Source organism: Hordeum vulgare, chromosome 3H, assembly GCF_904849725.1.
Source record: "Hordeum vulgare subsp. vulgare chromosome 3H, MorexV3_pseudomolecules_assembly, whole genome shotgun sequence".
Classification (NCBI taxonomy): domain Eukaryota; kingdom Viridiplantae; phylum Streptophyta; class Magnoliopsida; order Poales; family Poaceae; genus Hordeum; species Hordeum vulgare.
The window spans coordinates 145,753,131-145,779,673 of record NC_058520.1 but is presented as its reverse complement, the minus strand read 5'-3'; the positions used below and the strand labels follow the sequence as shown (position 1 = coordinate 145,779,673).

Sequence of the window (26,543 nt, the reverse complement as noted above, 5' to 3'; positions counted from 1 at the left end):
TATCAATGATAGCACCGATAGTCCTTAGGAAAGGTCTACCAAGAATAATAGGGCATGTAGGATTGCAATCAATATCAAGCACAATGAAATGCACGGGTACATAGTTCCTATTTGCAATAATAAGTTCATCATTGATCCTTTCCATTGGTTTCTTGACAGTAGAATCAGCAAGATGCAAATGAAGAGAACACTCTTCAATCTCATTAAAACCCAGAACATCACATAAAGACTTTGGAGTCGCGGAAACACTAGCACCCAAATCACACAAAGCATTGAATTCATAGTTTTTGATTTTGATTTTGATAGTAGGTTCCCACTCATCATGAAGCTCTCTAGGGATAGAGACTTCCAATTCAAGTTTCTCTTCAAGAGATTTTATCATAGCTTCGACGATATGATCGGTAATGGCCTTGTTTTGGCTATAAGCGTGTGGAGAGTTTAACATGGATTGCATCAAGGAAATGCATTCAATCAAGGAGCAACTATCATAATTGAATTCCTTGAAATCCATAGTAGTAATTTCATTACTACTCAAAGTTTTAATATCTTCTACTCCACTTTCAATGCTTTTAGCATCAAGATAGATGGACTCCGAATCATTGGGGCACTTTTCAACCAAATTCTATTCATACCTAGCCCCATAATCATTAGGTTTGACACAAGAAAACAAAGATTCAATGGGAGTCACACCAATCACTTTAAGATCTTCGTGATTCTTATCACGAGAACAGGCCTTTTGAGCCATTCATGTCTAGCACGAATTTGGGCGGTTCTTTCTTTGCTCTCAAACATGGAAACACACATAGCTTTCAAAGTTTTATCCATGTTGATCTTGGGAGGAGCACATCTAACTTTCAAAGCATCAACATCACTAGACATTCTATCAACGCTCTTAGCCAAATCGTCAATTTTGAGTAGCTTTTCCTCTATGGACGCATTGAAAACCTTTTGAGAGTTGATGAACTCTTTGATATTACTCTCTAGATCAGAGGGTAATCTATTGTAATTTCCACGAGTATTGTTGTAGGAGTTGCCAAAATTATTAGAGGAGTTACTAGGAAAAGGCCTAGGAACATAGTTTCCTCTAAAAGCATTATTGTTTCCAAAGTTATTCCTACCAACAAAATTAACGTCCAAGCTAGCGTTGCTACTCTCAATCAAAGAAGACAAGGGAATATCATTAGGATCTAAAGGAGCACTTCTACTAGCAACCAAATTCATTAACTTATCCATCTTAGCACTCAACGAGTTGATTTCTTCTATAGCGTGTACCTTCTTACTAGCAGGTGACCTTTTAGTGTGCCACTGAGAGTAGTTCGTCATGATATTGTCTAGGAGCTTTGTGACCTCCCCTAACGTGATTTCCATGAATGTTCCACCTGAGGCGGAGTCCAAGATATTTCTAGAAGAGAAATTCAAGCCACCGTAAAAGATTTGAATAATCATCCAAAGACTCAAGCCATGAGCGGGACAATTTCTAATCATTAATTTCATTCTCTCCCAAGATTGTGCAACATGTTCATGATCAAGTTGCTTGAAATTCATGATATCATTACGGAGAGAGATGATCTGAGCCGGCGAAAAATACTTGGATATATAAGCATCTTTGCACTTATCCCAAGAATCGATACTATTTTTGGGCAAAGAAGAAAACCAAGTTTTTGCGTGATCTCGCAACGAGAAAGGAAAAAGCATCAATTTAATCACGTCATTATCCACATCTTTCTTATTTTGCATATCGCAAAGCTCGATGAAGGTATTGAGATGGGATGCGGCATCTTCACTAGGAAGGTCGGAGAATTGCTCTTTCATAACAAGATTCAGCAAAGTAGCATTGATTTCGTATGACTCCGCACTAGTGGCGGGAGCAATCAGAGTACTAATAAAATCATTATTATTAGTATTCGAGAACTCACAAAGTTTGGTGTTTTCATTCATGGTGACTTCAGCAAGCAAGCAAGCACACAGCGAAGAAAGAGCAAGCGAGAAAAAGGGGAACGAAAAGGCGAACGAAAAAGGCAAATTTTAAAGTGGGGGAGAGGAAAACGAGAGGCAACTAGCAAACAAAGTAAATGCAAGAGATGAGTTTGCGACACTTACTTGGATCAGTTCTTGACTTGATCCTCCCCGGCAACGGCGCCAGAAATTCTTCTGGAACGGCAACAAAAGTTCTTCCCCGGCAATGGTGCCAGAGATCCTTCTGTCGTCTCTTTGGCTTGCGTTGGTTCTTCCCTTGAAGAGGAAAGGGTGATGCAGCACAGGAGAAGTAAATATTTCCCTCAGTTTGAGAACCCAGGTATCAATCCAGTAGGAGAATCTCGTCAAGTCCAGAGTACCCGTGCAAACACAAAAGAGCTTGCACCCAACGCTATAAAGGGGTTGTCAATCCCTTCAAGATTGTTTGCAAAGTGAGATCTGAAGGCGGAAAGTGCAACGAAGTAAAAAGTGTAAGGCTGAAAATATGGTGAGGAGTAGACCCTGGGGGCCATAGTGTTCACTAGAGGCTTCTCTCAAAATAGCAAGTATTACGGTGGGTGAACAAATTACTGTCGAGCAATTGATAGAACCGCGCAAAGTCATGATGATATCTAAGGCGATGATCATACATATAGGCATCACGTCAGAGACAAGTAGACCGATACTTTCTGCATCTACTACTATTACTCCACACATCGACCGCTATCCAGCATGCATCTAGTGTATTGAGTTCATGACGAACAGAGTAACGCCTTAAGCAAGATGACATGATGTAGAGGGATAATTTCAAACCAATGATGAAAACCCCATCTTTTTACCCTTGATGGCAACAACACGATTGCGGCGACGGAAAAGTACTTCTGATGATCTCCTGATTTTTTGTGGAATTTTTGGGGATATATAGGCGCAAAACCTAGGGCGGAGGTGGCCCGGGGAGCCCACAAGCCTGGACGGTGCGGGCCCACCTGGCCGCGCCATGAGGGCTTGTGGGGTCCCTAAGGAGCCGCTACCTTGGTTCTCAAGTCTCCCAATCTTCCTCCGTTCCAGAAAAATCTTTTCGGAAGTTTTATTCCGTCTGGACTCTGTTCAAAATCCTCCTCTGAAAGGGGTAAAAAAACATGGAAAAAACAGGAACTGGCACTTGGCACCGAGTTAATAAGTTAGTCCCAAAAAATATATAAAAGGCATACAAAACATCCAAAGTTTGACAAGATAATAGCATGAAACCATCAAAAATTATAGATACGTTGGAGACGTATCAAGGCGCGCATTGGATATCGTTATTTTCTCACCTTCACTTATGATTTGAGTAGGTATGGATATATCTACTTGATGTAACACAAGTCTGAAAATCATCATAGCAAGAAGATTTATATGCACTTTTAAAAGCAATATTTTAATGATGCCGCGGGCGTTTGCGTGTGTGGTTGGTCTCAAAACGGTCAAAAACAAAACGAAGAGAACCATCAACTACTAATGGATGCAACTTTTGAAAATTGATGGCAACGGAGTGCCGATGCAATGAAGATGATGCGCATGATGTGATCATGAATGCGACAAATAAATAATGACATGGTAGAAACGGAATAATAGTGGAATCTTCTAGAGCGTCAGTCTCGGGCTGTTACAACTCTCCTACACTAACAAGAGATCTCGCCGTGTGATCTAAGAACGAAAAGGGGAAGATAAAGAGCAAGAGTAATAGGTAAAACTTAGTCGCTTCTTTGACAAACGAGTGAAACCGCGATCCTTGAAGGATGGAAGAGATGAAGAATAATACGAAGAACAAGCAAGAACTAAAACAAAATTTCGGCAACACTTCGGTAGGAAATTGAGGCGAAATTTGATAAGATGGAAAGATGTTGACAAGATTCACGACAAAACAAATAAAATGAGAAGCAAGGAAAGAATATGGTCATGACAAACTGAGATGAATGGCCCAAACATAGCAACCTCACAACAACTCCACAAATAAGAGAATAGAAACTAGAACCCTGGGTAGAAATGAATGGAGTTTTTGGCAAACCAACAACGAAAAGAACAAGCTTGTAGTGGACTTATGAAAACCATCTCAACAATGAGGTGACAACCAGCCACAATTGGAAAACAATTGATTCATTGGGAGCAACAAGATATGAAAACTTCTTAAACCAAGAGGAAACACTGAAACTTGGATTTATGTTAACACCATAATAGCAACAATCCTTAGACAAAGCTTTAGGTGAACTCTAAACCAAGATAGCTCAATGAAGAAATCATGGGTTGAAATATCTCATGATTGAAGGAATTGGTGGGTTTAATTATCTCATTCTTGAAACAAATTCTCTTGGAGACTCCTCTACTAACAAGAATGCTATAACACCACCTCAAAGGATAAAGGGGGGAGAATTGCACTTGGAGTGCAAAACACAGGATATTTGAGCCTCTCCAACAAGAATGTTGAATAACACTTCGAGAAAGAATTGAGACGTTGATGAATCTCCACGATGAACCTCCGTATACAAAAGAATGATGCAAAGATATAAAGGATTAAAAGAATAGGATTCAGGCCCTGCCATGACTTAGATGAAGCTTCACGAAGAGATATTTGAGAAAACTTGGAACTCTGGAAAAAGAAAAGATGAAGCACTTGAGGAAATAATTGATTTCATGTGCCACTCCGGAAGAAGAATCGAAATCACTATGAAACAAAAATAAAAATTACGTTATGCTTATCCTTCATCAAGATAAATTGATGACAAGCAACGGATTGAGCATACCACTTATTCTCATTGAAAAGATTAATAAGAGATATGAGCACGAACTAGAAGAAGTCTTGGAATGAACACCGGTAAGAATTCACAAATGAATAATGATACCAAAAATGAATGGAGATACAGTATAGCAAAGAGATCATGATCCACCTAAGAAAAAACTTGAACAAGGCACCGAAATAAGTGAGATACGAGCGAAGAGACAATAATGGAGAAGAATTTGAGAGAGAAAGCTAAAAAGTGAGAATGAAGAAATCTTCTAAAATGATGGCCTTCGGAGGATCGAGTACAGAAATCAACTCTGAAATGCACCGGATAGATATGGAAGGAATTACTCATGATTCGAAACAACTGAGAGGATAACAACCAGCTGAAACATGAATCTTCAAGAGAATGCACCAAGATTTAAGAGAAACACATCTTTGGTCTTCCAAGCTGAGAATGATGACGCGAAACACCATCAAGAATTACTCAAACACTCCGGAATAATGAATAAGGAAAAGTTGAGCTGATGATGAAATAATTCAGATTCGCCTTGAGGATGGAATATAACTGATGGAATCCATTCTTACGTCATATTTAAAAATAATTACATATTTCCAGAAAAAACAAGAAGATCCAGGAAAGATCCTGGGAAAACATGTGGGTTATGGGCCCACTCAAAAGAAATACCGTTGAAAGATTGCTCAAAAAGAGAAATACTACACCGGTATAACTTAAACTTGATGAGGTTGGCAACCTCGAAATAATTAAAAGGGTTGAACACAAGAAACTTCTGAGATATCTTCAACACTCCAGATAGAACAGAGATGGATGAATAACCACGAAAGACTTGGAGAAGAATTTCCAACATGGGGAGCATTGAACAAATAGAAGGATATCATGAACACTGAAAGCTTGAATTGAATCTATCGGGTAGAAAACAAAATGAAGAAATGATGAGAATCTTCGCAATGAATCACTGGATACAACACCGAAGGGAAGATAGCGGAAGCATCCATGAATTGAACTGCACTTGGATGATAACTGAATCATTGAAGAACAGGGCGGGAGGGCGGGGAAAAACAAAGACAACTTGGGACACATGAGACAAACTCTAGAAAGAAATGAAAGATTGCTCTTTCAAATGTTGGGGGAAGATTGAATTCGCTTGAAGAGAAGCTCTCCGGTTGAAAAGGAATTGACATGACGACTTCGGTTAAATAGAATTGATAAGACAACTTGATTGCGCAAAAAATTAGTATTCCCATAGAAATATGAGAACACCAGTCAGAAAAGATATGAAATCACCATTTGACATCGAAGCACCTCGAATTACCATATTCCAACAAAACAAAGAATGAGGCTTACAACACAAGCTGGAACAAATTCATGACAGAGATTTCATCTGATATTTTCATGGTATTCCACTAGATGTCGAACCCCAACCTCACATCATGCATATGTTGGAAGATTGTCCTATATGTAACTACTTGAATTCCCAGCTAAGAACTCCCGATATTTTTGGTCATGCAATCGGGTCCATGGATACAAGGAGTAAAATCCATCACTCAACTCCTAGCAATAACACTAACCCGTCCAGTGTATCACATCCATCAACACATAACCAGAGACCTCGGGAACTGATCTATCTTAGACCCTCGTAAACACAACGATACTAAGTATCGCAGCACATCCGAACTCTTGTCGCCAGTACTGGGGATGCCGAACTCCTCTTGCCACTACTAGTATTGAAGCAATTTCGAACATCCTCCGTCCTGAGATACTAAGTAATCTGAATGATAACGATGTGCTCAAGAATCCCCTAGAGCTCAACTACCGGAAGAAATCAAGTCAGACAGGAGGCACCAAGACACAACTTCATCACATTGACATCATATAGATTCCAAAATATTCGCATGATCCTAAAAATTTTTTGAGTAAGAAGAGGAGTAGAATTAAAATTCTTACGTCAAGATTCCTCACCGGAGCATAGAAGAGTAAAGGGAATCCTACTCTCCGATATATAACTAGACTCAAAGCAGTTTTCACTAGACTTGACTCGGCCAAGTTTGATCAATCAAGGGGGCTCCTAGGTCGGTACTGCTCTGATACCAACTTGTAACACTCAAGATGCGACTCTATCCTTATTTTGGCACTAGGGCCCCGACAGGCATAGAAGCGCATCTCGTTGTCTTGCAAGAATGGATATCATTACAAGTACATGTACATAATAGATGAGTATATGGAATTGGCTTACACATGCCACAAGCTATATCAAGTTCACACGAATACAACAATATACAATCACCATGAAGAAGAGCAGTGTCTGACTATGGACGAAAACAAATGATAAAAGAATGGCGTCCATCCTAGCTATCCAAAGCTGCCGACCTGGAACCCATCCTAGATCGATGATCAACAAGAAGAAGAAACTCCAAATAGAACAATCATCGCGCTTAGGCCATAGTAACTCTTCACCTGTACCTGCAACTGTTGTTGTAGGAATCTGTAAGCCATAGGGTCTCATTTCCAAAGGTATCAAGACTAGCAAAGCTTAATGGGTGAGGTATGGTTAAGCGGTGAGGCTGCAGCAAGCGACTAAGCATTTATTTTAGGTGGCTAACATATGAGTACAAGAACAAAAGAGGGGGGGATGATCTACGCATAACGGGCGTGAATTAATGATGATCAAATGAGTGATCCTGAACACCTACTTATGTCAGACATAACCCCATCATGTCCTGAGTCAGAGAAGGAGCTCACGAAACAGATAGTCATGGTTACGCACAGAGTTGTAATATTTTAATTAAGCTTACTTCAAGTTATCCATAACCGGATGTTTAACCAAGTTTCCACGTTGCCACATAACCGCGGGCACAGTTTTCAGAAAGTTTTAACCCTGCAGGGGTGCTCCAACTAGTCCATCACATATTATCCCAAGTCGCATAGAAATGCTCGATCAAAAAACTCGTGATCTCCTCGGATTCCATAGTGGAAAAATCTCAACTATGAGATAACCCAAAGCATCACCGGAATCCCGGTGCACAAGATATTTCATAAAAGCTAAAACTAATCCAGCAAGGTCGCTCGACGAGTCGACGAACCCGATAGGAGCCACGTATCTCGTTCTCAGGACACGACCGGATGAGCACTATGTACGGTGGCCGGATAGACATCCCCTGTGTTGCCCTGGGTGGCCCCGCAAGTGGCTCTATTTTGGACCAACAATCATGAGGAGCACTAGACCGGGGGTTGATTAATTATCCACGGGGTGATCAAACCCTATGCATATTTTATTAGTTATTTAGGCAAATATAATACCAAAGTTGGGCCCTGCCACACCAGTTTTAATCTAAGACGAATTATCAAGGGGTTCCCCATAACAACCACGGACGTGTTCGGAGCGCTCAATTATGGAATATAACACCGGTAGTCGAAACTAGGGCGACAAAGATGGAACAAAACACCAGGCTAGAAAGGCCGAGCGTCTCACCTTTTACCAAGTATATTGGTGCAGTAAATTAATAGCATTGATATGGTGATATAACAAGGAACCCATATTGTCACATGGAAGCAACTGCACCTGCAGCTACCAATGATATCCAATGGTTAAACACGCGGTAACATAGCCAATTAGTGGTTTTCTAGGTTGTAGAAAGGTTGAAGGTTTTCGTGGCAATGTTGAGAGGCTGACATTTAACAGGTGGTAGGCAGCACGACATAACGAAAGAAACGAGACAACTAGCATGGCAATGGTAGTAATGGTATATAGGGAAATGGTCATCTTGCATGTGATCTCACTTGGAAGAAGATCGACTCCATGAAGGAGACGAACCGACGTAGTCGAACGAATCCTCACACTCCAAAGAGGTTCGAAACACTATCGAGAAGAAACAACCCGGAACAACAATCAACACACGATAACACCACACATATTCAAGACATGACGCACAACACATACGATGCATGTCCGGTTTATTATGCAAGGCACGACACGACAATTCACAATAATCAAAACACTACACATTAAGTGAAGCTCAATATGCAACGAGTTGTATATTGACGAAACTCCAGATTTGAAATACTTAGTTGACTGCCGTTTAGGTACACGTCAATATTAAATGTTGTTAAACATGGAAGGAGGTGAAGCATAATTAAACTACCTATCTACGCACTTTAAATGAGGTCGGAAACAACTTATGGCATCTCCGAAATGATCCCATATGTTAATTTAGAAATCTCTCAAGATCTGAACTAACATGTTTTAATGTTTTTTAAACAACAGAATAAAGAGTTTCACGTGATTCTATGTGTCATTCTAGTCGATTTACATATAGAGATCATTGCAAACGGAGCTACGGTTCAAAAGATATGATGACCGCAAGATATGATGCCATGAATGCAATATGTATGCAAATGACAGCCACAAGCATTCCAAACCATCAAGTTAGCAAGATATAATGAAACTACACGAGATTCTAAGCAAGTTTCATATATGACACTTTCCAAGCGGAGCAACGGTCCAACCATTACAAGCAAAACAAGAATAACTACAATCTGCCAGAAATAGCAACAAGGCATTTTCTACATCCCAAAACAGCAAGCTACATAATTCTAAAATGTTCAAACAAGACATGTGGCAGTAGTGGTCAAGATGCACAACAACACCCTACTAAATACAACTATCATGGAAGCATGTATCACTAGGAAAAGAACTCATAAAATGGCAAGTTGCATACTGTTTCACATTAGTGAAAATAATAGTTTTGAGAGTGCAGTTTTTAACCAGATAGCATATTGGCAGCAGTAAAACTATATTCTACGGGGCTTAGAATGGCATGAAAACTAATAGCATGCTAGAGAATCTTAAGAACTCAAATAACTCCATTGCACCAATCCCAAAGGGGTTGTAGATCACTAGCAAAACACATGGCAAGACAGCAACACAATATTAAAGATTCCATACTTAGAAATATTTCAGCATCTCATATCAGCACTATTTCTAGCATGTTGGCAACAATAAAAACAACATCTAAACATGGATTTCTATACAACCAAAAATACGAGGGGCTAGCATACATATCCAAGGGCAGATCTCAAGTTCAAGATTATTTCATATCATGCACGGATTAAATCACATAGAATAAACAGAAGGGCAACATGGCGAAATATCATGCACGCTAACTTGCTCAAAAGACAAAAATAAATGCACAGATTAATTCTATGGATTTTTCTACCCCGAAAACATATATAATATGTGGGGTTTTAGATAAAAATAATGACACCACATAAATGCGAGAATATGACATAAACCTGACAGAGCAAACTATTTATGCCACCCACATGCAAACAACAAGATGGTAATTTTTACCAAGCATGGAAATGTGTTGCAAACAATATGAACATTTTACATACTAGGTTTGAGCAATTCAGATGCACGCTTAAATATCAACGGAATAAAACACTTAATATCACACCATGCAAATCTATGCAAACAACAAGTTAAATAGTTTTAAATATGCATGCAAGTTGGCAAATATTAATCTACATGAAATTGTACACGATTTACATATAAAACTTATCTCGATCTGACGCACGATTTAAAAGATACGACCATTTTAATATATGCATTTTTTCTGGAATTAAGTAACCACATGTTAATTAAAAATAATGGCTACGGGCCGAATCTGGTAATTGGGCTGCAATAGAGGTGGCGCAACATAGCTAAATCGCGTCAAGGACGGGGGATAGACGCTCGGGTGCTCACGAGAGGGCCACTTGGGCCAGCCTCCTGGATTGGCTCGGGCAGAGGCAGACTGGGCCGGCTGGCGCGGTCAGCGGCCCATACGGGTGCTAGGCGGATGATCGTTGGGCCTGGCCCACGGTGCTCGTGCGGGAGGAGCGGTTGGTGGCGATGGCGCACTCGGTGTTCCTGATTCGATCTAGATCGGGGTCGAGCGGAGGCGGGGTTGCGGGATTCTGACGGGGCGACGACAAGCGGTAGCGAGATCCAGCATCCGGGCCCTCGGTGACCGGTGGCGCTGCACATGGGGCCAGATCTCCATGGTGGCGGGTTTCGGCGAGCTCGAGCCATGACTGCATGGCTCCGACCGGTGAGGGCGGAGGCTGAGGTGCTCGGGCGGCGTGGTGCTGGAGGCTCTACAAGAAATATGCTAACTTGCAACCTTCAATATTGGTTACCAAATAGTCATTAATTTGCATTTGCGGCCTTTTTATGACCAAAACCAGACGGTCAAAAGCTGAGCGTCTCTAATAAACTAAAACGACCTTTCTTCTGGATTGGTCATAGACATTTACGATCAAAAAAGGTCGTAAATTAGAATCAGTCTGGTTCATTTCGGTCGTCTACATGGGCCAAGCCCAATAATACAGCCCATTAAATGTTTTTTCTCTTTATTTTTTCTTAGCTGGATGTGTCGGGCCCAATAATTTGGCATTTTATTTTCTGGGATGGAGCCCGGTCCAATTCGGTGTTTTACATGGGCCGAGCCCAACAATTTAGTCTTTTTACCTTTTTCTATTTATTTTGGTCAACTACATGGGTGAGGTCCAACATTTTAGCCTTTTTCGGGCTATGGCCTTTGTTTTTCTTTTTTAATGCATCTTAATTATGATGTTCTCGTAAAGGGGTCCCAAATGTGAAATTCTAGTTTGTAGGTCCTTGTTGTCAAGGTCATGTTCTTCATATTTCAATAAATATGACGTTAACTAAACAAACAGTATTTAAATCAAAATAGACAAAACACAGACGCAATACTTCAAATTACAACAAGAAGCAATATAATCTGCTACATCATATAACGCATATACAAATGTGATCAGCATGAAGTTTACAATCAGATAACAACAAGAAGCAATCTTCTCTACAAGTTTACAATCATATTACATAGATACAAATAGGATCAACTTAAAGGGCTTCATTACTCCGAGAACTATGCTTCTTCCGATTTCTTTGTCCTGATGCTCACGAAGAAACATGAAACGCCAACATCTGCACGTTATAGAAAAAATAGTTAGGAACAAAATAAAAGTAAATCTAACAGCATATTTAACAATAAATAACAGAATGATGCAATAACTTGCTGCATTGGTCCCTAAAATAAATTTTTTGCATTGTTGTAACATGTCTTCCATGGACTAATTATTATTCCTTCATCTCAACTGTTCTTGAAATATGAAGATAATCTACAAGGAACTTGACCCAATGCAACGCACCACTGTTGTTCTCATTTTTCATTGCTCCCGGGTGTTCACTTAGGATTCTAGCATTCAGGGGTCATTTTTTATTAACTATTTTTAAGCCTGTAAAACTCCCCTAGTCTAGAGCATCATAATTTTGCTGATAATCTAGTTAATAAAAAACTGCAGGATTAAGATGTGGCTGCCACTGTCAAGAGTTGGCGTGCACTGGCGATTCAACAACTATAATCATGCTCAAGCAATATATATATATATTGCAGAAGCAAAAAAAGAGCAAAAATGTGCATATGACATGCTGATTACATATAACAACTATCAAGAACCACATGATGATTTGGCCAATAAAGATCATTCATATCACAAGTTAGACTACAAGTATAATTTACTATCTGCACTGCAGATAAACTTGCATGACACGAGGAACAACAACCATATTCATACCTAACAAAACTGCATCAGCCAAAATGTTAAACTAGAGCACAAACACAGTGTTTGCTCAAAAACAAGTTTTAACTCCAGATGTGAACAATTTGTCCTACTAGTGAAACAGTGGGAATAAACATGAGGATTTCATTTCATCTAACATTTCTTGATAGATGGACTCCACGCATAGGGAGGCAAACACATCGAAACAGCTGGGCGGTCAACGGATTTGAGAGCAGACAGAACAACATCCAAACAGAGCAGAACATGAATCGCTACTCACTAACTTCAATTCCACCAACAATCACATGAAAAATCATCTTGGAGGGGGAAGGGGTGTGGTGAACCGAGGGAAATCTCACCGGTGAGCACGGCGGCAATGATGTCATCGCGGCCGAAGGCCGAAGGCGTTCTTCTAGTTGAGCCCCTAGATGACTTCACAGAGAAGGGGGGCCAACCGAAATCGGGCCACGGCGTTAGATAGAGTAGCAGGAGGAAGGAGGCCCGACGGAGGAGGGACGGGCAGGAGGGCGTGGTGCTTACTGATGGGGTGCAGAGCATTGACCGGCGGGTTGCAGATGGTGGCGAGCGCGTCGAGCGCCGTGTGCGTGAGGTGGGCGGCGCGCTCCGGCCTCTCATGCACCACCTAGTTCCGATCCAGATGGATATCCCTCCTAGTGAGGCTCGCGCACCACCATCCGGGCGCTCGTGCGAGGTGGGCTGAGAGATGGAGGTGAGGTGGGGGTGGCGGATCCGGTCGAAGAAGGGCAGAGAGGCCACCGGCGACGCCCCGCCCGAACCCTAGCCCCGAATGGATCAGGATGGATCTCCCTCCCTCTAGTTCTTCTCTCCCTTCTAGTGAGGGAAGGGGAGGGGCGAGAGGAGGAGGGCGTGGGGGAGGCCGTGGGCGAGAGGAGGAGGGAGGTGGCAAGCTCCTCAGAAGGGAGGTGACGGCCGTGATCTCGAAGGGAGGAGGAGAGCTCTCGCTCTAGCTCTCTCTCTCCATTGGGCGAGACAGGGAGGGAGAGCGAGGGGTTGGGTTGACCCGTGCGCTACTTGCTGTTCGGTGGGCTCAACCGGTTTGGACACAATGACATGTGGGGATCAGGCTGAGATGTGTGGTGGGTGTGGGACGTGGGGCTGTCCGCCACGTCATCGATCCTAGAGAGTTTGGTTCCACCCAATATGAAAGCTTCAAATAAGTTGTGTTTCTTTATACTATTACTTTTGCAAAAGTAAACATGTTAAATTTAGTAAAAAGTTTCAAAAAAATTCCACGCCTTTTAGAGACTATAACCAATACCACACCAAATTTCATAAACATGAGAGCTTGTTTACGTTTTCAAATAATATGAATGGTCATACATGTCGTTTTGACCGCATTTTGAAATGGACTTGAAAAATTCAAAAAAAAAATCAAGAAATTGGAAAAATTTCGCATTGTGTCATTGTATGTGACCAAGTTATCAGGAAAAATAATAAACTTGTAATACACTGTCGGGACCCCGATCCTGAGTCATAAGAACCTAGCCTGTAACACATCACATCACTTTCCGGCCTCACGCGCGGTAAACTTCGCGGGTGCCACCTTACCTTGGCCGGGTCCGTTTGCGTCTTTTGGCTCACGTATATGAATATGTTGCTAGCGTTCAAACGACAAGAACCCGGGTCGACATGACTAGTTATAAACCCAAGCGATACATCCGTACAGGGACATGCATACATAACCCAGCAAAGCAGGTGTCGGTCTTCAGCGTGTGTAGACGAGTCGTAGCAAGCTACAAGGACTCCATTACACCGCGTGACATTTCCCCGAAGGGACAGACACAGCAGCAAAGAAGGATACATGCCGGTCAATCAATGTGTTCCGAGCAGTAGCAAGCTACCAAGGCCCGATGGAAACACAAAGAGGCATTTCCCTGTAAAGAGTACTTCTAAAGGCAAACAACTAGGTGTCGAATCCCACACATATAATGCATTTCAAACATACACACATTATGCACGATATGTGTAGATACAACACGGCATCACAACATAACTCTATGACTCAACCATTTATTAAAGACTCATAAGAGTCAACATAGTATGATATTACAAACAGGGGTCTCGTGACCCGACACTCAAGTCATACAAACAACAAGCGGAAGCAATTCATGTTTGGGTACAGACATCTACTAAAAGTGGCTGGAAGAGCCTGAAAAGCTACTACGACCCTACCAAAGGAGCCAGACCTCTGTCTGGGATTCCCAAGCTATTCTGGTCAACATCGAACACATCGTGTAGAACCTTTTAATGACTCTAAGTCTTCTCTGCAAAAACATAAATAAAGCAAGCGTGAGTACAAAGGTACTCAGCAAGTCTTACATCAGAACTATCTACATATACATCATGTTTCAATGAAAGGATTGTGGGGTTTGATTGCAGCAAGCCATCTTTCACTCGGCTAACCTGTACTACGACTACAAGTTCTTTATTTGAGGTGGGATAGCGCACACGAGTCCACATATTCACCAATGCAATACACCACTATGGATCCACTCTCGTCTCCCTACGAGAAGGCCTTCAATAGCACTCACACTTATCTTGCATGTTTTAGAGTATCCATTTAAATTGTCTATGTACCACGTAATGTTTCCAAGTAGTCCACATCCGAGGACGCGGCTATTCGTACAGATTAAATCACCCTGTAGGGGTATACTTCTTCACACATGCTCTCACCACTTAGCACCAAATGCACGTCATGCATCTCGGCAACCTTCAAGCAGAAGCACTGGCGTGGGTGTCGGCCACGGCCGTTAACCACACAAGACCATAGTCCAGGTTTATCGCCTATTTGAGAATGAACCCGGAAGGAAGTCCGGCCGAGGTTTCCTCTACGGCCCCAAACGATGTGCGCAGGGTTCCCAAGCCCACCATCCGGGTGCCACTTGGTACACCGTGCCATTGTGTATCTACCGCAGAGAAGCCTACCGCGTGTGGCACAGCTAAACACGGCCGCCAACACTTTTCCTACAAACACCAGAAACTAATTGCAACTCCTGGACAGGGATCTAGGCAATTAATAAGCCGAGCGGGGTCATATTTCAAGGCCCAATGTATGGTAGTATCTTGTCTTGGATAACATACACAGAACTCAGTTCTTAAGGACGGTCCCAATGAGACAACCCACCCTGTACTCCTACATGGCCTCTCATCGCTACCTTTACCAAATCGGATTCACACTTTTACTCTCACACTGTAGAACATGATCACAACCATTCCGATTCATCATCAAGATGGATCAGACCCGACACGACTCTAAGCATAGCAGGCATTGTAAATAAGCATGGATGAGTAAGCACAACAAGGCTCAAGAAGTTTCTACTCATGCTAAGTGGTTTCAACTATTTACTGTGACAAAATCAGGTCATGTAGAGGAATGGGTTCAACTACCGATAAACATGTATAGTTGAATCGTGTTTGTCCTAATGCAGTAAAAGAGAGCACGAGCGAGAGAGTGGGTTTATATCAATATGCTCAAGCGGGGGTTTGCTTGCCTGACACGTCTGAAGATAGCAATGAGTCTTCATCAATGTCAACGATCAGATCGTCGTAAACATCGTCTACCGAGAGGGAAGAACACCGGCAAACAAGAAAGAACAACAATTACTTCACGGGAATGAAACACTATGATGCATGCTCAAGACATGAAATGAAAGGTGGCAGGGCTAATGTGGCTATCATTTCTTAAGTTGAAGCTGGGTTTGAATCAGGATTCAAACATCACTTCAACAAGGTATTTTCCGGATACCCATTTAATTGATTCGACCTGATGCTCATGACAAATTGTTCCAACATGCATGGAGTTAGTATTTTGAGGTACTGATTTGCATTGACCAATGTTTGTTCATAACAATTGAAGTGCAATTCAAATAAGTATCAAATTCCATATCCAACTAAATATGAAATTTATACTATTCATCATTTGGCCTATTTGATGATGTTAATCTTTTCAAACCAGCATGAAAATGCCATAATCAGATTCTATGGATTTTTCTGATCCTTTTTCATATATAAATTATTTTCATCCGAGTTATATTTTAATTTCTATGATTTTTACAAGTTTTAGCAATTTCCTGGATTTAAATTAATTCAGAAAAGCTATTACTGCGTCAGGCTGATGTCATCCCTGCATCAGCAGGTCAACCAGCCGGTCCAAGTCAAACCCTGACCAGTGGGGTCCACTGGTCAGTGACTAGGGGCTAATCCTGGGTTGACCCGCACTAAGTGGGGTTTGACCCACGCGTGGGGCCCTCTGTCAGTTGCTCTGGGGGGTTAGTACTGGCTAATGACTGGCCACGTCAGGGGCTACCGGAGCTTGGCCGACGGCGACCACGGGCGCGGCGGAGGCTCGCCGGCGATGCTCTAAAATGGCCTACGGGGCTCGGTTAGATGCATTGAAGGCATTGGGGTGAAGCCAGGCTCGACCGCATCGACAGGCGGAGGAGCTGGACCAAATGGTCGCCGAAATCCACGCTGGCGACGAGTTCAGCGGCGGTTGCGGCTCGGGCGTCGTCGGGAGTGGGGTTGCGGGCACTAGCGAGCTAGGAGAGGGGCTCTACGGCATCTAAAGAGCTCCAGGAGCTCATTTCTGAGCTCGGTCTCGCGAACGGGGTACCACAGCGACGACAACGACATGGCCGACGACGAGGACATTCGGGCTCCGGCGGCTAACGGGGTTAGAGGAGGGGAAAGGCATCGGGAAGAGGGGGAATGGATTCAGAAGCTCACGGCGGATCCCTTTGAAGAGACGGGGTGGTCGGAGGGGCTCGATGGCAGCAGATCGACGACGGCGACCGACGGCCGGAGATGGGGAAGATGGTGACGATGGCGATGACTAGGGGCCTCCGAGCTTGATTCCGTTGACGAGGAGGAGCAGGGCGTCGAGGCGGTCCTTCTGAGATCCTCGGAGAGGCGAGGGGAGGCCGGAGAGGTGCCGGTGAGCTCGAGCCGAGCTCGGCCATGGCGGGAGGAAGAAGGGCAGAGGGGGAGAGATAAGGAAGAGAGAGAGGGAGAGGCTCGATGGAGACGGCTCTCCCGACCTTATCCCACTCACCAGGGCGGCGGGGAGTCAGGCAGGTAGGTGGCGTGGAGCCCGTGGCCATGCGCCGTGGCGAGATACTCATGTGCCTTCTGGCAGGAGGAAGAAGACGCCTGAGCCCCTGGTGGGCTGGGCCAGGCGACAGGTAAGGTTTTATTTTTTTTCTTCTATTCTTTTCTGTTTTGTTATTTCTAACATTTGTTTTATTTGTTTTGGCTCCAACTAAACCAAAGAAAATAGCTAAACAACTCTGGGGTGTTATTTGGAATATTTCCAACCCCATGTGAAGTTTTCAACATTTTATAAAACTAGGAAGTATTTGAAATCAATTAATTAATTGATTTCAGTGGCTTTTGAGTTTAAAATAAAATGCCAAAAGTATTTTAAAAAAGAAAACCAATCCTGAATTGTGTTTTCCAAGATTTATCAAAAATGATGGACTTTTATGAAAACCATTTTGGTTCATTGATTTGTCACCACTTTTGAATTGTTTTGCATATAGAGTTTCTAGGGTTTTGTTTTGAATATGGAGTAGCTAGGATTTTTCTCTTGTTGAACCTATTTGGATGTTGTTTGGTGTTAGGGTTTGGTCATCCCCATTTGTAGATCATCCAAATTTGAATTAAATTGATTTGAATGCATTCATGAATGCTTACTGATACAACTAACTACAAGCTATAATCTAGGGATGTGACAACTCACCCCCACTAAACAAAAATCTCGTCCCGAGATTCAAGCGTAGTCGGGAAGAGGAAGAGGGGACACTAAACTATCACAATCTTCATGATCCATTTGCTCCTCTCGAGGACGCTGATTCATCGCACCATGTTGATCTTGACATCTTTGTCCTTGAGGTCTTCATCTAGCTTGACGACAAAAGAACAGGGAGACTACACAAGATTCGATCTCCTCGAAGATCGAGCAACTCAAGATGAGCTCATAGAATGAGACGTAGGAACGTCCCTTGAGCTGAGACACAACACACATAACACGGACGAGAAAATGAGACATATGACAGAGGTTCAATTGATAGGAACAAATCCAGGCTTAAAACAGATGGTGGCGAGGTTTCAAAGTAGCGAGGATTAAGTTACCCTTCATACCACAAGGGGCACCTTAGGAAGGTGACTTTTAGAGTTATTCCCCTTAAGTGGCAAAAAGAATTACTTTTGATCCTAAGATCACTGAAACTCTTCCTACCAGGGAAGACAATTCACGAATGATTGTTTGAAGGAAGTTGAAAGAATGACATACTCAGGTTGGAAAGAACTAGAGTTATTGAACGACTCGGCAAACGGAAGGCACAATCCAATTATTACCGAGGATATAACCTAGTGTCTGAGCGTGCTCTCAAGAACTTGAGCATTTCCATATTCATCAAAGTTTACCAACATCCGTGCCAAGATCTTGGTGACACAACATACTACCACGATGAACAGTGATGGAGGATGCAGATACAAAGGAAGACAACACTTCCTCAGATTTCACCTTAGCTGTGCCAAGGGAACGAAATCTGGTTGATCGACCGAGAGACATTTAGCACTCCGCTTCTAATGTTCTCCTTGATGTACTAGCACAACCCAATTATAGGTCATGCTTTATATCTAGCACATCAAATATAGGTCGGACTTCGGGCTCAAAGGGAATCCATGAGGAACAACTTATAAAATATGTCATACAAAAACCTCACGGAAGATGGCTAAGATTGCTGATACAAGATATAATATCAAATCTTCCGGCTAGGTGTGTTAGCCACAACATCACTTTACCGGGTTACATAGAGACCTATATTATAATTCTTGGGAAAGTTCCAACCATTATAACTGCCTGAGATTCAGCTCCGGTTGGTGACACGATGCTTCAGACTCAGCATGTCTGAAAAGAAGGATTGCAACACAAATTGACGAGATAACGTTGCGAGAATCTCAGGAAATGAACTATGGAAGACAACTGCAAAACATGAGCTGGATTGCAAGACACATGTGAACACACTGCCCAAGACAATGACGAGCACATGAAAAGTCTTACAACAAACACTACCGCGTTCTTGTTTGGGAACCATCATTGCGGATGACGAAGCCATGTGAAAGTCCGTTTGGTACCTTCAGGAATGGCACTTAACTTCTTTTCCTTGAACAAATCAATCAGTGGCTTGGTGTGCTAGGAGATACATATGGAATGGAGGTAGCTAATCTCTTAGACCAATAGAATACTTCGCACGTGCATGACTGACTTGAGATGATTCCGAGGATACAAATTAACTTTTCTCGGATTCACGGCGGCAACTTGCATCAGATGCACATGAATTAGAGGAAGTCACTTCTTACACCTAACATATACCTCGTGCACGAGACACGAAGACAATGTCTACAAAGTTTCCAGCACTAGCCTAATCACTACAGGAATCAGCTTCTTTGCCGTCTGCCATCACAGACGGCAAAGAGTAAATCCCGGACGGCAAAGAGAAAACCACAGACGGCAAAGAATCTCACGGCCGGCAAAATTTCTGTGTCAGCCTACGACGACATAGGACCTTCTTTGCCGTATGTCCCCCCAAAGCGGACGGCAAAGCTCTTTCCCGTCAGCTTTCCTTAGGAGCAGTCGGCAAAGTGCTCGAGATGGCAGCCGACAGGCATTGCCTCCGTTAGGGGTTAACAGAGGCTTTGCCGTCTGGCTCCCCCTTATTCTTTGCCGTCTGCCTCCCCCTTATTCTTTGCCGTCTGCCTCCCCCTTATTCTTTGTCGTCTGCCTCCTCCTCCTCCCCCCTCCACTCTTTGCCGTCTGCCTTCTCCTCCCCCCTCCTCTGTGCCCTCTTCTTTGCCGTCTGCCCACCCTGGAGGCAGACGACAAAGAGCCTATATAGACACCCCAGGATGCACAGCTGGGTGCCATGTGGCACCTTGCCATCTGCCAGCTGATGGCACAGGTCTTTGCCATCAGCTGGCAGACGACAAAGAGCCCATATAGTACCTGTTTTTTTGTTTTATATTATTTCACAGCACACACACACACACACACACACACACACACACATATATATATATATATATATATATATATATATATATTTGACATCACATTTATATAATTCACCACACATATATGATATATAGTTCACCACACATATACTTGCCAACACACATATATAATTCACCACACATATATGATATACATATAAATCAATGTACATCCCCATACATCGAAAGAACCAACATACAAAGCATTGCACTATTTATCCATATATACATATACATATAGTTCGACATTGTTCATCAACTCAAATGAAAACTAGATGATATACATATAAAGTTCATCCATCGACATTGTTCAACTCCATGAATGCCAGCTTCCATGCATGTAGTATATCCAATCTGCAAAAATGTGAATAAGAAAGTCAGAAGAAGAACAAAATATGATGTTTTTCAGCTAATTATGTCATTTTTAGCGGAAAACAAGCTAAGAATATAATATTAATGAGCTAACCAAGGTTCTTTTGCCATTTTTAGCTTATTATGGCATTTTGGAGCTAATGGGTTAATTAAAGCAAGGATTAATATGAAAGAGGAGAAGAAAGAGGAGGAGGAGGAGAAGAAGAAGAAATCAAGAAGAAGGAGGAGAAGGAGGAGAAGGACTAGAACGTCATTGTCCTTCTCCTCCTCCTCCTCCTCCTTCTCCTTCTTCTCTTCTTCTTCTTCTTCTTCTTCTTCTTTCTTTTCATTTTGCCTATTTCTTCTCCTCTTATCCTCTTGTTGGAGCTAAATTACCTATATATCTCATTTTGGAGCTAAATGGGTTAATTATCCCATTTTAGAGGAAAACAAGTTAAGTATATAATATTCATGAGCTAACCAAGGTTCTTATGCCATTTTGAGCTTATTATGGTATTTTGGAGCTAAATGGGCTAATTATGTCATTGTTGGGGAAATTAAAGCAAGGATAATATGAAAGAGGAGAAGAAAGAGGAGGAGGAGGAGAAGAAGAATAAATCAAGATGAAGGAGGAGAAGGAGGAGAAGGAGGAGGAGGAGAAGGACTAGAAGGTCCTTGGCCTTCTCCTTCTCCTCCTCCTCCTCCTTCTCCTTCTTCTCTTCTTCTTCTTCTTCTTCTTCTTCTTCTTCTTCTTTCTTTTCATTTTTCCTATTTCTTCTCCTCTTCTCCTCTTGTTGGAGCTAAATTACCTAATTATGTCTTTTTGGAGCTAAATGGGCTAATTATCCCATTTTAGAGGAAAACAAGCTAAGTATATAATATTCATGAGCTAACCAAGGTTCTTATGCCATTTTGAGCTTATTATGGTATTTTGGAGCTAAATGGGCTAATTATGTCATTGTTGGGTAAATTAAAGCAAGGATAATATGAAAGAGGAGAAGAAAGAGGTGGAGGAGAAGAAGAAGAAATCAAGAAGAAGGAGGAGAAGGAGGAGTAGGAGGAGGAAGAGAAGGACTAGAAGGTCCTTGGCCTTCTCCTCCTCCTCCTCCTCCTTCTCCTTCTTCTCTTCTTCTTCTTCTTCTTCTTCTTCTTCTTCTTCTTCTTTCTTTTCATTTTTCCTATTTCTTCTCCTCTTCTCCTCTTGTTGGAGCTAAATTACCTAATTATGTCTTTTTGGAGCTAAATGGGCTAATTATCCCATTTTACAGGAAAACAAGCTAAGTATATAATATTCATGAGCTAACCAAGGTTCTTATGCCATTTTGAGCTTATTATGGTATTTTGGAGCTAAATGGGCTAATTATGTCATTGTTGGGTAAATTAAAGCAAGGATAATATGAAAGAGGAGAAGAAAGAGGTGGAGGAGAAGAAGAAGAAATCAAGAAGAAGGAGGAGAAGGAGGAGTAGGAGGAGGAAGAGAAGGACTAGAAGGTCCTTGGCCTTCTCCTCCTCCTCCTCCTCCTTCTCCTTCTTCTCTTCTTCTTCTTCTTCTTCTTCTTCTTCTTCTTCTTCTTTCTTTTCATTTTTCCTATTTCTTCTCCTCTTCTCCTCTTGTTGGAGCTAAATTACCTAATTATGTCTTTTTGGAGCTAAATGGGCTAATTATCCCATTTTAGAGGAAAACAAGCTAAGTATATAATATTCATGAGCTAACCAAGGTTCTTATGCCATTTTGAGCTTATTATGGTATTTTGGAGCTAAATGCGCTAATATGTCATTGTTGGGGAAATTAAAGCAAGGATAATATGAAAGAGGAGAAGAAATACGAGGAGGAGGAGAAGAAGAAGAAATCAAGAAGGAGGAGAAGGAGGAGAAGGAGGAGGAGGAGAAGGACTAGAAGGTCCTTGGCCTTCTCCTTCTCCTCCTCCTCCTCCTCCTTCTCCTTCTTCTCTTCTTCTTCTTCTTCTTCTTCTTTCTTTTCATTTTTCCTATTTCTTCTCCTCTTCTCGTCTTGTTGGAGCTAAATTACCTAATTATGTCTTTTTCGAGCTAAATGGGCTAATTATCCCATTTTACAGGAAAACAAGCTAAGTATATAATATTCATGAGCTAACCAAGGTTCTTATGCCATTTTGAGCTTATTATGGTATTTTGGAGCTAAATGGGATAATTATGTCATTGTTGGGGAAATTAAAGCAAGGATAATATGAAAGAGGAGAAGAAAGAGGTGGAGCAGAAGAAGAAATCAAGAAGAAGGAGGAGAAGGAGGAGAAGGAGGAGAAGGAGGAGGAGGAGAAGGACTAGAAGGTCCTTGGCCTTCTCCTCCTCCTCCTCCTCCTTCTCCTTCTTCTCTTCTTCTTCTTCTTCTTCTTTCTTTTCATTTTTCCTATTTCTTCTCCTCTTCTCCTCTTGTTGGAGCTAAATTACCTAATTATGTCTTTTTGGAGCTAAATGGGCTAATTATCCCATTTTAGAGGAAAACAAGCTAAGTATATAATATTCATGAGCTAACCAAGGTTCTTATGCCATTTTGAGCTTATTATGGCATTTTGGAGCTAAATGGGCTAATTATGTCATTCTTGGGGATATTAAAGCAAGGATAATATGAAAGAGGAGAATAAAGATGAGGAGGAGGAGAAGAAGAAGAAATCAAGAAGAAGGAGGAGAAGGAGGAGGACGAGAAGGACTAGAAGGTCCTTGGCCTTCTCGTCCTCCTCCTCCTCCTTCTCCTTCTTCTCTTCTTCTTCTTCTTCTTCTTTCTTTTCATTTTTCCTATTTCTTCTCCTCTTCTCCTTTTGTTGGAGCTCAATTACATAATTATGCCTTTTTGGAGCTAAATGGGCTAATTATCCCATTTTAGAGGAAAACAAGCTAAGTATATAATATTCATGAGCTAACCAAGGTTCTTATGCCATTTTGAGCTTATTATGGCATTTTGGAGCTAAATGGGCTAATTATGTCATTTTTGGGGAAATTAAAGCAAGGATAATATGAAAGAGGAGAAGAAAGAGGAGGAGGAGGATAAGAAGAAGAAATCAAGAAGAAGGAGGAGAAGGAGGAGAAGGAGGAGGAGGAGAAGGACTAGAAGGTCCTAGTCCTTCTCCTCCTCCTTCTGCTCCTCCTCCTACTCCTTCTCCTTCTTCTCTTCTTCTTCTTCTTCTTCTTTCTTTTCATTTTTTCTATTTCTTCTCCTCTTCTTGGAGCTAAATTACCTAATTATGTCTTTTTGGAGCTAAATGGGCTAATTATCTCATTTTAGAGGAAAACAAGCTAAGTATATAATATTCATGAGCTAACCAAGGTTCTTATGCCATTTTGAGGTTATTATGGCATTTTGGAGCTAAATGGGCTAATTATGTCTTTTTGGGGAAATTAAAGCAAGGATAATATGAAAGAGGAGAAGAAAGAGGAGGAGGAGGAGAAGAAGAAGAAATCAAGAAGAAGGAGGAGAAGGAGGAGGAGGAGGAGGAGGAGGAGGAGAAGGAGGCCTTCTCCTCCTTCTCCTCCTCCTCCTCCTCCTCTTCCTCCTTCTCCTCCTTCTCTTCTTCTTCTTCTTCTTTCTTTTCATTTTTCCTATTTCTTCTCCTCTTCTCCTCTTCTTGGAGCTAAATTACCTAATTATGTCTTTTTGGAGCTAAATGGGCTAATTATCTCATTTTAGAGGAAAACAAGCTAAGTATACAATATTCATGAGCTAACCAAGGTTCTTATGCCATTTTGAGGTTATTATGGCATTTTGGAGCTAAATGGGCTAATTATGTCTTTTTGGGGAAATTAAAGCAAGGATAATATGAAAGAGGAGAAGAGAAACTTACCGTAGTGGTCATCAAGGAGGAGAAACACCACGGTTGCTCGCCGCGACTTCGTTTGGAGACGGTTGCCCTGGAGAAGGGTCGTGCGATGCCGCTCGGGAGTTATTCTGCAGAAAAGATATTTGGCAATGTCTCAGTTAGCATAATGACACTCAATTATTAATTCTAGTTTATAATGAAACTCACCGTGCCAATCGAAGAGAAGACTGGCATCGGCGGAGGGAATTGACCGCTCTTCTCGCACAGACCCTGAAGAGTGGGCCGTATTAGTTAGTAATGAAACAGAGATTACACACACGATTTGGCTAATGTGAAAAAAACATACCAAAAAAAGCTCGTACAGGGCCCGTTGACCCGCCTCATTCCGGGCCCTCTCCTCCTCAATCAATCGTGTCGTGGTCTGGTTGCTCTCATCAAGAGCAGCCTGAAGAGCAGCCTGGCTTGCCAATCTCTCTTTCTCAAGAGCAGCCTGGTTTGCCGCTCTCTCTTTCTAAAGAGCAGCCTGAAACACCATTCCTCGTTACCACAGTAATGATCTATGGTGACACACATAATGAAGTGGATGAAAGTGTTCTTAGTCCGTACAACTAACCTCGATGGCAAGCTCGACTGGCCGTGGACGACGCGTTATCTCAGGACAGCTGCTCGACTCGCGCGCCTTGATCTCCGGAAGAGTGAGTGGACAACGTATTATCCCATCTCCAATGGCTATCGAGCCACGGGGCCTCCCGCCACCAGATACCATCACCAGCTCTGGATCCAAAGGTTCCTCGCTAGGGTTAAAGTCATCCCCTTTCGTAGCCTTCCCCGTGTCCTTGTGTCTTCCCAGGCGTCCTGGATCTTCCGCGGCCACCACCTCTCCCTGTACCCTTCCCCTTCTTCCCTACCCGACCAGCACCTCTCCCAGTGGGCAATGCCGCCGACGAAGAAGAACCCACGGATGGTGTCGATAGACTGTCTGCCAAGGCTCTACGGAGAGATAGGGGTGGAAGGGAAGTACCACCCCTCGTGCGGGGTGCCTGGGAAGAATCCGTCGAGCGATCTGGACCAGCGCCCACCGTCTTTCCACACCTGGTGACCTGCCATGATAAAGATTAAAAGAAATTAGTACAACATAAAAAAAATGAATAACTGACATGAATAATAGTATGTACATGAATAATAAAGATTAAAACATATATAATTTAAGTTGTGAATCTTACAAACTAATAATCATCATCAATAAATGCATCATCATCATCACTATCACGCATGTCTTCATGAATGACGTGCTCGTCGGGTTCAACGGCGTGAAGTTGTGAAAGGCCTTCCTTTAATCGTTGAAGCATGGACAGGTCATCCGCATTAGTAACCTCTACGAGTTCCAGGTCTTCTGGTTCCGGCTCAGGGCTGGAGTCGGATTCATTGTCGCTGTCTACTTCCATGTTCTTGGGTGAAGCACGGCGGTTCTTGAAACGTTTCTTGGAAAGACGTGTTTCTTGGAAGAATTCTCCATCATATGTGTCTGGGTTAATGTGAGGTTCATAATCCTGTTCATTTGGGACAGGTGGTCTGACATGTGGCAGCACTTCATAAACAACATACCAACCTTCCAGATTCTTATCCGTTTGGCATGCCCACGGTAGATAGAAAACTTGGGTCGCCTGTTGAGCCTTAATATAGACATCGGGAACATCTAAATGGGTGTTTAGATTGATTTCGACTAGTCCTATATGTTCATGAGTCCTTCTAGTATTTTTCGGCTGGAACCAATAACATTTGAAGACTACGATGTTCGGTGGGTTTTCACCATAGAATTGAAGTTCATAAATTGCTTCAACTCTTCCATAATACTCGATAACACCTTCGCCGATAGCAGAAACACCACAATTTGTAGATTTCCGGTCGGGCATAGATAGCTCTTTGCCAAAGGTATGAAAGAGATACC

The 26,543-nt window shown here is 42.3% G+C and overlaps 1 long non-coding RNA gene across 1 annotated transcript; it reads right to left on the bottom strand.

Annotated features, from left to right (window-relative positions):
* Positions 1-11,490: 11,490 nt before the first annotated feature.
* LOC123443293 lies at positions 11,491-13,405 on the bottom strand. Its single transcript, XR_006630606.1, has 3 exons — positions 12,900-13,405; positions 12,719-12,791; positions 11,491-11,724 (listed from the first exon to the last, which is right to left on the bottom strand). It is a non-coding gene; the product is annotated as an uncharacterized LOC123443293 (long non-coding RNA).
* Positions 13,406-26,543: the final 13,138 nt, after the last annotated feature.